General features: G+C 49.0%; 1 long non-coding RNA gene across 1 annotated transcript in view; it reads left to right on the forward strand.

Moving 5' to 3' along the window:
• Positions 1-10,319, forward strand: part of LOC147579441 (uncharacterized) — a 37,108-nt gene extending 26,789 nt beyond the window's left edge. Inside the window, exons 4-5 of the long non-coding RNA XR_015253948.1 lie at positions 221-8,188; positions 9,769-10,319. This is a non-coding gene — a long non-coding RNA (uncharacterized LOC147579441). The remainder of the gene's footprint in view (positions 1-220; positions 8,189-9,768) is intronic.
• Positions 10,320-10,878: the final 559 nt, after the last annotated feature.

Here is a 10,878-nt window from a genome sequence, read left to right on the forward strand (position 1 = left end):
CTAGGAAAACGGGTTCCTCCTGGGTTCAAAGCCCTGGGGTTTTTTTGGGGAGGGGTCTCAGAGGCTCCATGGTTGGGGGAATAGGGACAGGGTGGTGGCTGAAGGACTGGAGACTAGAACATATGGGGGTCGACTGCCTGGAGAGGGCGAATGTGCTAGGCCTGTGGGCAGGTTTGGGCAGAGATGCTCTGCTTTTGACATTTACCTCTTGGTTTTTAAGGTCACCTTTGAAGAAAAGTCATGCTGCTTTTAAAAAGTATGAAAGTCACTGGTAAATGCCTTGAAGGCAAGCTAAGGAGTTTGAGCTCCATGTGGTGAACAGTAGGGAAGCTATGAGGATGTGGACGGAAGAACAATAAGACTAAAGCAATGCTTTTTCCAAACTCTTCTCAAATTCTTCAGTGTGTGTGGAGTCGGCTGGAAAGGGAAACAAGCACATTCTCCAGGAAGGGCCAGTAGGAGACTGAATCTTCCTCCCAGATGCCTGCTGTCTCTGTCCTCTGCTGAGCAGTCTCGGGGACAGCATTGCTGGCTAGCATCCTGCCCGAACCATGACGGCGGCCCTCTGCACTCTGCCTTCAGATTCTCTCCAAAACCCTTATCCTGCTGTTCCGTTCCATGTGCCCCAGCCCCCCACAGTTCTTCCTTGGTCATGGGAGAAAAACCAAACTACCTCGCTTGTCATTCAAGGCCCCGCAACATAACAAACTCTGCATATCTGCTACTAGTCACCCTTTGTCTCTGGCTGGCTGTACCTTCTTACAGTGTAAGACCCCCAAACATGGTGCATATTTCCTCTTGCGTATCTCAGGCCATGCCCTGGTCCTAGGATGCACCCCCAGATACACACCACAGACACACACACACACACACACACCTGTACTTAGTACGCAATCCTTGTAGACGTCACACAAATTCCACCAGCCTTTTTGACCATGTTCGGTCATATCTGTCTCTCCCCTAAGCATGCCCGGAGGAACCCTGCCTCTTAAATACTTATTCTGGCAGTGATCGGTATTTTTTTTTGGTTTCAAGTGTCACCTAACATCATGCTGGGCTCATTGCACACCAACAAGCTAACATAGTTTAATCTAGCTGTTAAGGGGAACATTCCAGATTCCTTTACTCCCAAACAGGATCCCCATCGTAAACACGCTTCAGTGTCAGAGGCCACCTTGTGAACTGTCCCCCGTGGTTCTCCCAGCACCTCATGTCCCCAGCCCAGCCTGTGACATCCTTTTAGTTCACAGGACAGAAGCGCCCAGGGGTTTTGTGCAGCTGCCTGTTTTCAGAAGTGGCTTGAGCCCAGCCAGCGTTCCTTCTCAACTGGGACTTTTCGTGAAATGTCTTCTCAACAAATGTCAGCAGGGGTGAGATTTACCACACAGTTTATTAAAGAAGCCAAAGCCCCACCGGACAAGCCTGAGCAACAGGCTGGACTTGCCCTGGGGGCAGTCGGCCGAGGAAGGCTGAGTCCTTTGCTGCGGGACCCCCTTAGCCTGCATTTCCTATCAGAGGCCATTGGAGAAGCTTCTGTCCGGGCAGTCAATGCCCTCCCCCTCCCCATGGGCAAGAGTGGCCAGAACAACTTCATGACACAGAGGTGAAGCAGAGAAAAAGCATTTCCTTCCCCTCACTGGGCCCAGCCCCCCATTCGCAAGTCCCAAGCAGCACCACTTAATCTATAAAAAGCTTTCTTTGCCCCACAAGTGCCAATGTTCTAGTGAGAGACAGACTCTTTATAAACCTGTGCCACTGGCTCCCTCTTTCAGGAAACAGGAACCACGGCACAGATGGCAATGTTGTCATGGATGGATCATCCCCAAGGACCTTTCTCAGCTGCACTAGATATAAGGCATACTGGGTATTAGGTGAACCAGGCTTTGGTCCTCAAGGGCCTCCAAATTCAGGTGTGGTGATGGGAGCTACTGAAAAGAAAGGAAAAGAAAAGAAAAGGGAAGGCAAGAAAAGAAAAGAAAAAAGAAAAGAAAGAAAAGGGAAGGGAAGGCAAGAAAAGAAAAGAAAGAAGAGAAAAGAAAAGGAAGGGAAGGGAAGGAAAAAGAAAAAAGACAAAACAAAAATATAAACAAAAAACTTTCCAGTTAGCTCAGGCTCAATACCAGAGCAGTTCAGAGAGATTTGGAGGTGGGGGGCACATCGCTGTGGACTGGGTTATCAGCAAAGTGTCCAGGAGCAAAGATAGTTAGGACTTGAGCTTGAGGAATTAGTCTGAGATCAGCTGAAGGGGGTGAAGAGGTTGGATTCAATCTTGGGTCCAAGATTGGGAAGGGGACTCAACTTACTTTTGAACGTGATATGTTTCCCCTCTAAACATGGAGAGAACTTCATTCACTGCAAGCAGCTTCTGCTGTAGGGTGCCAACATTATGGAAGAGGGGACCCAGGTGCCCCCATCAGGGGATGACAGAGAGGAGACACAGAAAAGTTCTGGCTTATTCTGGTCACACCACATACCTTTGATTTCCAGCCATGCTTTTCCTGTGCTGTGGGGTAACCCAGACGTCAGCAGTGAGGCCAGGTGTTGTGAAGTGTCTGTATCTCAAGTTAAGATGAGATTATTGTTGGGGCACCAGGGAGCCTCAGTCGGTTGAGCACCCGACTCTTGATTTCAACTCAGGTCTTGATGCCCAGGTTGTGGCATCAAGCCCCACGTTGGGCTCCATGCTGATCATGGAGCCTGCTTAACATTCTCTCTCTCTCTCTCTCTCTCTCTCTCTCTCTCCCTCCCTCACTCACACTCGCTCTCTCTAAAAATAAAAAAAAAATTTAAATAAAAATATGAGACTACTGAGGAAGCAGGCAAAAACCTCTTTGATCTTGGTCACAGCAACTTCTTACTCAACACGTCTCTGGAAGCAAACAGGAAACAAAAGCAAAAATGAACTACTGGGACCTCATAAAAATGAAAAGCTTCTGCACAGTAAAGGAAACAATCAGCAAAACTAAAAGGCAACTGATAGAATGGGAGAAGATATTTGCAAATGACATATCAGATAAAGGGTTAGTATCGAAAATCTAGAAAGAACTTCTCAAACTCAACACCCAAAAAACAAATAATCCAGTGAAGAAATGGGCAAAAGACATGAATAGACACTTCTCCAAGGAAGACATCCAGATGGCCAACCGACACATGAGAAAATGCTCCACATCACTCATCATCAGGGAAACACAAATCAAAACCACAATGAGATACAACCTGACACCTGTCGTAATGGCCAAAGGGCAACAAGATGTTGGCAAGGATGCCAAAAGAGGATCTCTTTTGCATTGTTGGTGGCAATGCAAGCTGGTGCAGCCACTCTGGAAAACAGTATAGAGGTTCCTCAAAAAACTAAAAATAGAACTACCCTACGACCCAGCAACTGCACTACTAGGCATTTATCCAAGGGATACATGTGTGCTGTTTTGAAGGGACACATGTACCCCCATGTTTATAGTAGCACTATCAACAATAGCCAAAGTATGGAAAGAGCCCAAATGTCCATCGATGGATCAATGGATAAAGAAGATGTGGTATATATACACACACACACACACACACACACACACACACACACACACACACATATACATACAATGGAGTATTACTCGGCAATCAAAAAGAATGAAATCTTGCCATTTGCAGCTACGTGGATGGAACTGGAGGGTATTATGCTAAGTGAAATTAGTCAGAGAAAGACAAAAATCCTATGACTTCACTCATATGAGGACTGTAAGAGACAAAACAGATGAACATAAGGGAAAGGAAACAAAAATAATATAAAAACAGGGAGGGGGACAAACCATAAGAGACTCATAAATATGGAGAACAAACAGGGTTGCTGGAAGGGTTGTGGGAGGGGGGATGGGCTAAATGGGTAAGGGGCATTAAGGAATCTACTCCTGAAATCATTGTTGCACCATATGCTAACTAATTTGGATGTAAATTTTTAAAAATTAAAATTAACATAAAGATTAAAAAAAAGATGAGGCTACTGTCACCTCAGTTGTCACAGGTGGGGCAGGTAAAGGACAGTTACAGGAGACATTATGTGAAAAGCCACAAGGCTGTTAGAGAGGAGCTTCCAATGTTACTTACCTTCCATGCAGAAATCCTGTATTTTTATGGGGTGCTTGTACAGCTGTCAGTGTTTCCACCATGTGGGAAGAGGAGAAGCATGGAAAAACCAATCCGTATACAAACCTCAGTCCCAAATTTCAGTCATGGTTTCCAGCATCTTCCCCATAAAGTTTCTCCCAGAGGCATCACGAGCTGGCAACATTGTTAGATCTCCACCTTATCTCTCCATCTTCAGTTAATAAGTTGGCTGGCCCTGAGCAAGCCGGTTTGGCACTCACTCCTTCCGGTTGTATAATGAAGATGGCACTAGTCTGGGGGCACAGGGGTCCCTTAGAGTGTGGACCTTTCATGATCCTCTCCCGATAACTCTGTTCCTTCTGCTGTGCTCGTAAGTGGGGCAGCAGGAGAATAAAGCTGTTCCGGTCATTGGCTGGAGCTCTGCCTCCGGAGCTGGATGGACCAGGCTTAGCTGTAGGCCCTGTCTGGGCTCAGACCGCCTCCCTCTCTGATGGAGGTTGGTTGAGACCGAGCATTAGACCAAGTGAGTGTGTAATGCTCGGTTAGCGTGGTGCCTGCCTCAGAGCAGGTGCTCACTGTATGATAGGTAGCACGGAGAAAAAGAAGGTCAAAGTCAAAAGGGGGACGAAGAAGACGGTACCTCTATCAACCGAACCTCCATACGGAGACAGGCTTGAATACAATCAGAGTAAACATTGTGTCACAGACTTGGGACGGGATGGGGACCCGGGTTCCGTCTCAGCAGTGTAAACCGAGGAGAAAACCGGGAGACTGTCAACATTCGTGTAAAAATATAATGTATCATAAAGACAGCATGAACCGGAAGTAGGTCTTCTGAATGTGGATACAGCTGCTGGCATGAGCAGTGACCTCCGGCCCACGATGTAGAGGACAAGGACAGTGCCCGGGCCCCGGACCCGACGACCAACTTGGGAAGAAGCCCACATGTCTCAGCAGCCGGACGGTGGCCGAGTGCAGAATGTGACCCTTGTTTAGTTAAGGAGCAGACAGGAGGCAGACTGATGTGGGAAGAATTTGTCCGTGAAGCCTTCTTACTTTTCTGTAGAGAGAGGACTTCAACAGTGAAGACAGAAAGCTATCAATTCTTTTTCCCTCAAAGCAGAGGAGGATGCACTTTTAAGACATGTTTTCCTAACTGTCCCTTCCAAGTACTGGATCTGAAGTCCCTTCCCTTCTCCCTGTTAATTGGGAACACTTTTATTAGGGTCATAGCTCAGGGAATGTCCAGTCACCCAGCCAGTAACTGACGGCTGCAAGGGACAATTCTCTCAGGCCCTGGCTCCACGCGGGGCCTGCCAGCGAGGCATGAGGCGCAGCTGTACTGTTAGGGAAGTGAGAGACGGGGCCCACAGACCCCCTTCCGTCACAAGCACATCTGTTTCCCACCAAGTGGGCCTGGCCCTGGGGGTTCTTTTTCAAAGCCCGCCTTTTTATTGGGGCTCTCTCCTATTTTATAGGGCGGCGGCTCTGCTTAGCTGCGAGCCGCCTGTCTCCCCGGCACTGGCTCTCCACCCGCAGAACCATCTCATGCTTCCAGAGAGGCTGCTCTGTTGGGCAGTAGAATGGATTTTGTTTTCTATTTTAATCCCCAAAGGGATGGGGAAGAGCGCAAATAAATGACTGCCCTGAAACCGTTGGTTGGATTTTCTTGTCCAACGTGCTTTACAGCAAAAGGTTAGAGAACCTTGTTTTATCTTAGAAGCGACAAGTGGGGGAAATGGATTATAGAGAACTTTAAAGAGAATCCAGTGAGTTCTGACATGCCTGAGACAACGAAGCATTTTGCTTTGAAGTTTCAGGACACAAAGGGGGGCTGAGCCCCAGGAAGCTGACCCTGGTCAGAATGCTTGAGGCAAAGGGCACGAGTCCCAAGCTGGTCACACACAACCGTTACTCGACTAGGAAGTCCTGTCATGGGGAACACTGGTCATTATTTATGTCTCTGCTGGCTACTTGCTCTCTGTGGAAGCTCCATGATGAGTTGCACGATGTCAAGAAAAAAAAAATAAGGTCTGGGGGGAAATATACACATACAGTAACAGGGTGAGAAGGGCTGGACGACTCCTAATATTCACTAGAGCTTTCCTGAAAGTGAGGTTGGGTAGGAAAAGAGTCATTCATTCTATGGCTCGGCCCATGGCCAGCTGGATTCTGAGCACCCTGGCTTGCTCAAGGTCAGCGGCTGGCTTTCGGTTGTCCCACGGCGCACATGGCTGTGCTGGGGCCATCCCAGTGACTCAGTCCCAGCAACTGCAGTGCCTGGTCAGGAAACAGTCTTCTCCGCAAATGTACCCAACCGAGAGCTGATCACCGGAACCTCTGTCATGTTCCATCAACTCCAGAACCATCTTCTGGTCCAGTAACTTTCCATGAAATGGGACCAAATTAGAAAGGTGTGGGCCTCTCACCCACCAAAGGTGGAGATGGGATTTGTGAAGTCAGTCTTATTCTGTCGAGGAATAAGGGAAAGAAACTAAATTATAAATTCAATGTCAGGGGAATGGTCTCGGAAGGGGCTTGTGCAGGGCAGAGGCTCTTGCAACTTCACGGTAAGTTATCTCTGCCCCCGGCCATCGTTGTCAGCAGAGAGCAATTAGGCTATTTGTTGCAGACTTATCCCTCAGGCATAGCATCACAGCAGAAAGGGACGATGGCCCCCGGTGGCCTGACAAGACACTGGTTCCCCCAACAACTAAGGCTGCTCCGAGAATCTCTGTCAGACAGAAGCCGAGACAAAGAAGACATGTGTCGCAGGCCCTTCAAGGGCAAATCGTGCTCCCCTGGTGACAATTTTCTTGCAGCCTTGGCTCCCTCAGGGGCTAGCAGAGCACCTGGCACACAGCCAACACATGGTTGCATGCAAGCTGAAGTGAAAACTTAAATTGAAGGAGAAACCCAGATCCCCAAGTAGGATTGAAATTCCCAAACCGGTTTCAGAGAAAAGGTGGAATTTCCCCTCTCTACCCAGGAGATCAGTGTTTTCTTGCTTGCTTGGGATGGGATGATAAATCTCTCCTCATCTGTCAAGGATGGGAGTTTCTCTGGGTGGTCTCCAGGGCCAAGGAGCCAATAGGTCTAGACCCGCTGGCAGATTGGGATTTTTCTCTCTAGAGAGGCTGGTGCCAGAGGGACCTGTGCACTCAATCCTGCTTGCATTCCTCCACCCCCCACAACAGTATATCCTTGGCTTTTTTTGCTAAGGTTGGCGGGGGATGACAGGACTGCGAGCCGGGCAGCGCTGGGTGCTCAGTGTGGAAGGAAACCTCTCTGCAGGGTGAGATTTTGTCTGGCAGAGGATCAGAAGAGTGATCCCCATTGATGTGGGAAGACGAGTGTCCACACTGGGACACAGACCCCGTGAGATACTGTGCCGGAAAAAAAAGGGTTCCAAGGGCCAGATAGATAGGTTTGGGAAGTAGCATTCTACATCCTTCGCTTGGAAATTTGTGATGTATGTCAGGGCATTCAAGTCTGAAAAGTCTCTCCAAGCGAAGCAAAAGAACTTTAATTTCCGAGAATGTGCCTGGTCACAAAACCTTTGCTCCGTGTGACGCCTGTGTGCTTTGGGAGGTGCCATGGTGACACTGGAGCTGAGGAAGGAACTGCCACACTGGACGGAGGGACAGAGTGGGTTGAAGCATGTGTCAATGGTATGGAACTCTGCCCCCCTGTCCAAGGTGTGGGTCTTTGGAGAGAATTTAGGGAGGAAGTGGGAAAGAAGGTGTGAAAAACAAAAATCCTCAGGAAATAATGCATGTCTTGCCTGGGCAAGAGAAATGGGGAAATAGAGGCTCACTGTGTGAGGTTAAGAAAAGGGAGTCTATGGGGGACTGAGAACCTGTTAAGATCTGTTACCACGATAGGCGTTCAGAGAATAGAGGTTATTACAATTAGCGTATCAAGGATATACCTAAAATGTTACTATGATTCTTGATTGTGTTGTTACCATGAATGGTAATACTAAGATGTCTCTAATGCTTATTGTCTGCCAAGTGATTGAAACCTCCTTTGGTTCTCAGAACACCTCTGCTGTATGACGGGCCTTGATAATATTCCCTCTGTGGATGAGGTAAGTTACGAGTCAGTCGTTCAAATTCACATGACCGTTAGATGCTACAGCTGGGACTCAAACCTGAGCTGTAAGTTTTTGGCCAGCAGCTCCGAGCCCTACAACTACCCTTCCTGGGGGAAGACCAGCAGGACGGACAGGGCCTCTGGATTCCTTTGGAAGCGTCAGAGGAAAGCCTCCCCAAATACTTGTCACGGCCTGTGTGTAGCCGAGAGCTGATGCTGAAGGGATCGTGGGAGCTTGTGCCCCGTGAGGGTTCCCCTGGTAGCCTGAAGAGTTGGGGCTGGCTGGGGGCGAGGGAGGGAAGCCAGAAAGGCATCTCCTTTTCCCTCCGTTTACCTCTTTGGTCCCTGACGGGCTAGGAGAAGTGGTGAACAGAGCTCTTGCCTGTGTGGGTTTTTCTAAAAGCTTTGGATGACAGGCACAGATACTTCCCCTAATTATATCTCTGCCTTTTCCAAAAATTGGAAAGGCTGATTGAGAAGAAAGAAGCCTGGATCCCTCTTAGAGCTGTCCTGAGAGTCACAGAGGGTTGTTCTGGGATTCTGGGAACCTAAGGTGATGAGGTGATTCCAAGGATCCAGCCCCAGGGCCCTGAGGTGCAGGTAGACACCTGGGCAGAGGGAGGGGTTCCACATTTAATCCCACCCCAGCCTTGGGTCATGTGTGGAACTTGCAGCCAGCCTGGGAAAGCTACAGCTGCAAAGACAATCTGGAAATGGCCCAAAGTCCTGAATAACCCCAGGGAACCATAGGTCTAATCCACAGGCCACCTGGTGTGTGTTTGAAACCCTGGGGAGAACGGGATGTGTTCCTGAAGCAGAGTGGAGGGGGAAGCCTCAGGCCTTAGCCAAGAAAGATGTAGAACACAGAGAAGCCGAAAGTCGAGTACTTTGGGAAGGTGGGATGTAGCCGCTGGAGGTGTGGGATTACGCCGAGCAGGGAGCTAGTCAGAGGGGGGAGGTACCTAGAGCCAAGAGATGCCTGGTGGTGGAGAAAAGCAGCTGAGCATGCACGGAAGAGGACACATTGAGCAGTGTCAGGGAGGGACTGACAAGGACAAGGACCTGTGGGCTGGCAGAGGAGACAGAAAGCATTAGACAGGCAGGCAGAGAGCCTGAGGGGTGTGGGCTGCGATGCGGTGGGGGCCACCGGGGGTTGTCTTTGGCACGGGGCTGATGAATTTGAGCTGCAGAGTATTGTTTGGCACGAGGTATTGCGGTGAGGGTAGAGGTGTGGACAGAATCGGGAAGCAAGCTCCGTGTGCAGTGGGAGAGCCTCGGGGACAGCCCTCCTCAAGCAAAGGAAGGCTCACGGGGGTCCCTTCCAAGGGGGCAGTGGTTTGGCATCCCTTCACCCTGCGCACCGGAGCAAAGTGGTGGGAATGCCTTTTCTAGACCACACGTTAGAAGTCCATTTGACACAGACCTGCACTGACTGTTCAGGTCAGAGAGGGATCGGAGTAAGAAAGCTCTCAAAGCGGTTCCAAGGGTCCTGCCTGAGGAGCTCTGGGCCAGTCAGCTCCCAGGTCGTGCCACAACTTTCCCCTTGTCGGTGCAGACAGCGCAGCTCTCTTCCAGGAAACCGTGCCGCCCTGGGCCTTGCAGATCCAAGGGCCATCTTACGAGGACACTCCTGTTACACCCGTGCCTCCTCAGCCATCTGCCTTCTCGTGCTGGGCTCACCTGCTCACCCTTCCTTCTTCGAACTGCACCAGCCGCCTGCCTTGCTAAGAACAGTTACCCACGGTGTGAAAATAAGGCAAGGGAGGAATGCGTGTCCTCTCACTGCTGTGCTGGAGTTTGATACGAAGGCTCTTCCAAGGATTCTTCAATGATGCGTACCCTCGCTTGGCTCACCGTTTGCTATTGATCAGGACCTGGATCCACTGGTTACTTGGAGATTCATGCCGCCAGATGGAGACACGAATGATTTCTGCCTGGTAGAAAAGATGACCCCAAAGGGTATGGTTATGGAGGGACATACACCAATTTTGAAAATCTAACCCAGTAGCTGTCTTATCCCACATTCTTCTTCAGTGGCTTTAACACCATACTTCAGATGCTCCCTCAGTCAGCTTGTCTCCCTACCTGTTCCTTCATGAATGAGTAAAAGAATCTTTGACGCGTTTACGCTGTTATTATGCATTCGTGTTTTGAACATTTTGAACATTTGGCAGCTTTAGAGATTGTTCCACATAAAGACCCAAAAGGGCTCACTTGCCCAAGAAGGGCCTCGCGTGCTGCGTAGTCTCAGGAACTGCCTCTCCTGAGGCTCCAGTGGATTACTGATCCCATGAACCAACATCAGTTCTGTGTCACGGTTAAAATTAAGAGAAGCGTAAAATTTAGCGTTCACTAATCTGAATGAGAGTTCTGACAAGTTTTACATCAACTATTACCGTATCCTTTCTATAGTGCATCAGCTTAAATATAATTCTCAACGTCCTTAGTTAAAAGTAAAACCTTAGCTTAATATTAAATCAAAGTCATGAACGGACGGTGTTTGGATACCTGAAGAGTTTTTAAATAAGCTAGCCCATTGAAACGTGGAGCCAACTTCATTTTGGAAATGTGACCTTCTTTTTACCGGGATATAATTAGACCAAATAATTCGGCAACCAAGGTCATGCCTGGCATGTCATCTTTAAAAATGCCTTTTATTGGGGCGCCTGGGTGGCTCAGTCGGTT

Source organism: Puma concolor, chromosome B4 (genome assembly GCF_028749965.1).
Source record: "Puma concolor isolate L17-30 chromosome B4, mPumCon1.1.hap2, whole genome shotgun sequence".
NCBI classification, from domain to species: Eukaryota; Metazoa; Chordata; class Mammalia; order Carnivora; family Felidae; genus Puma; species Puma concolor.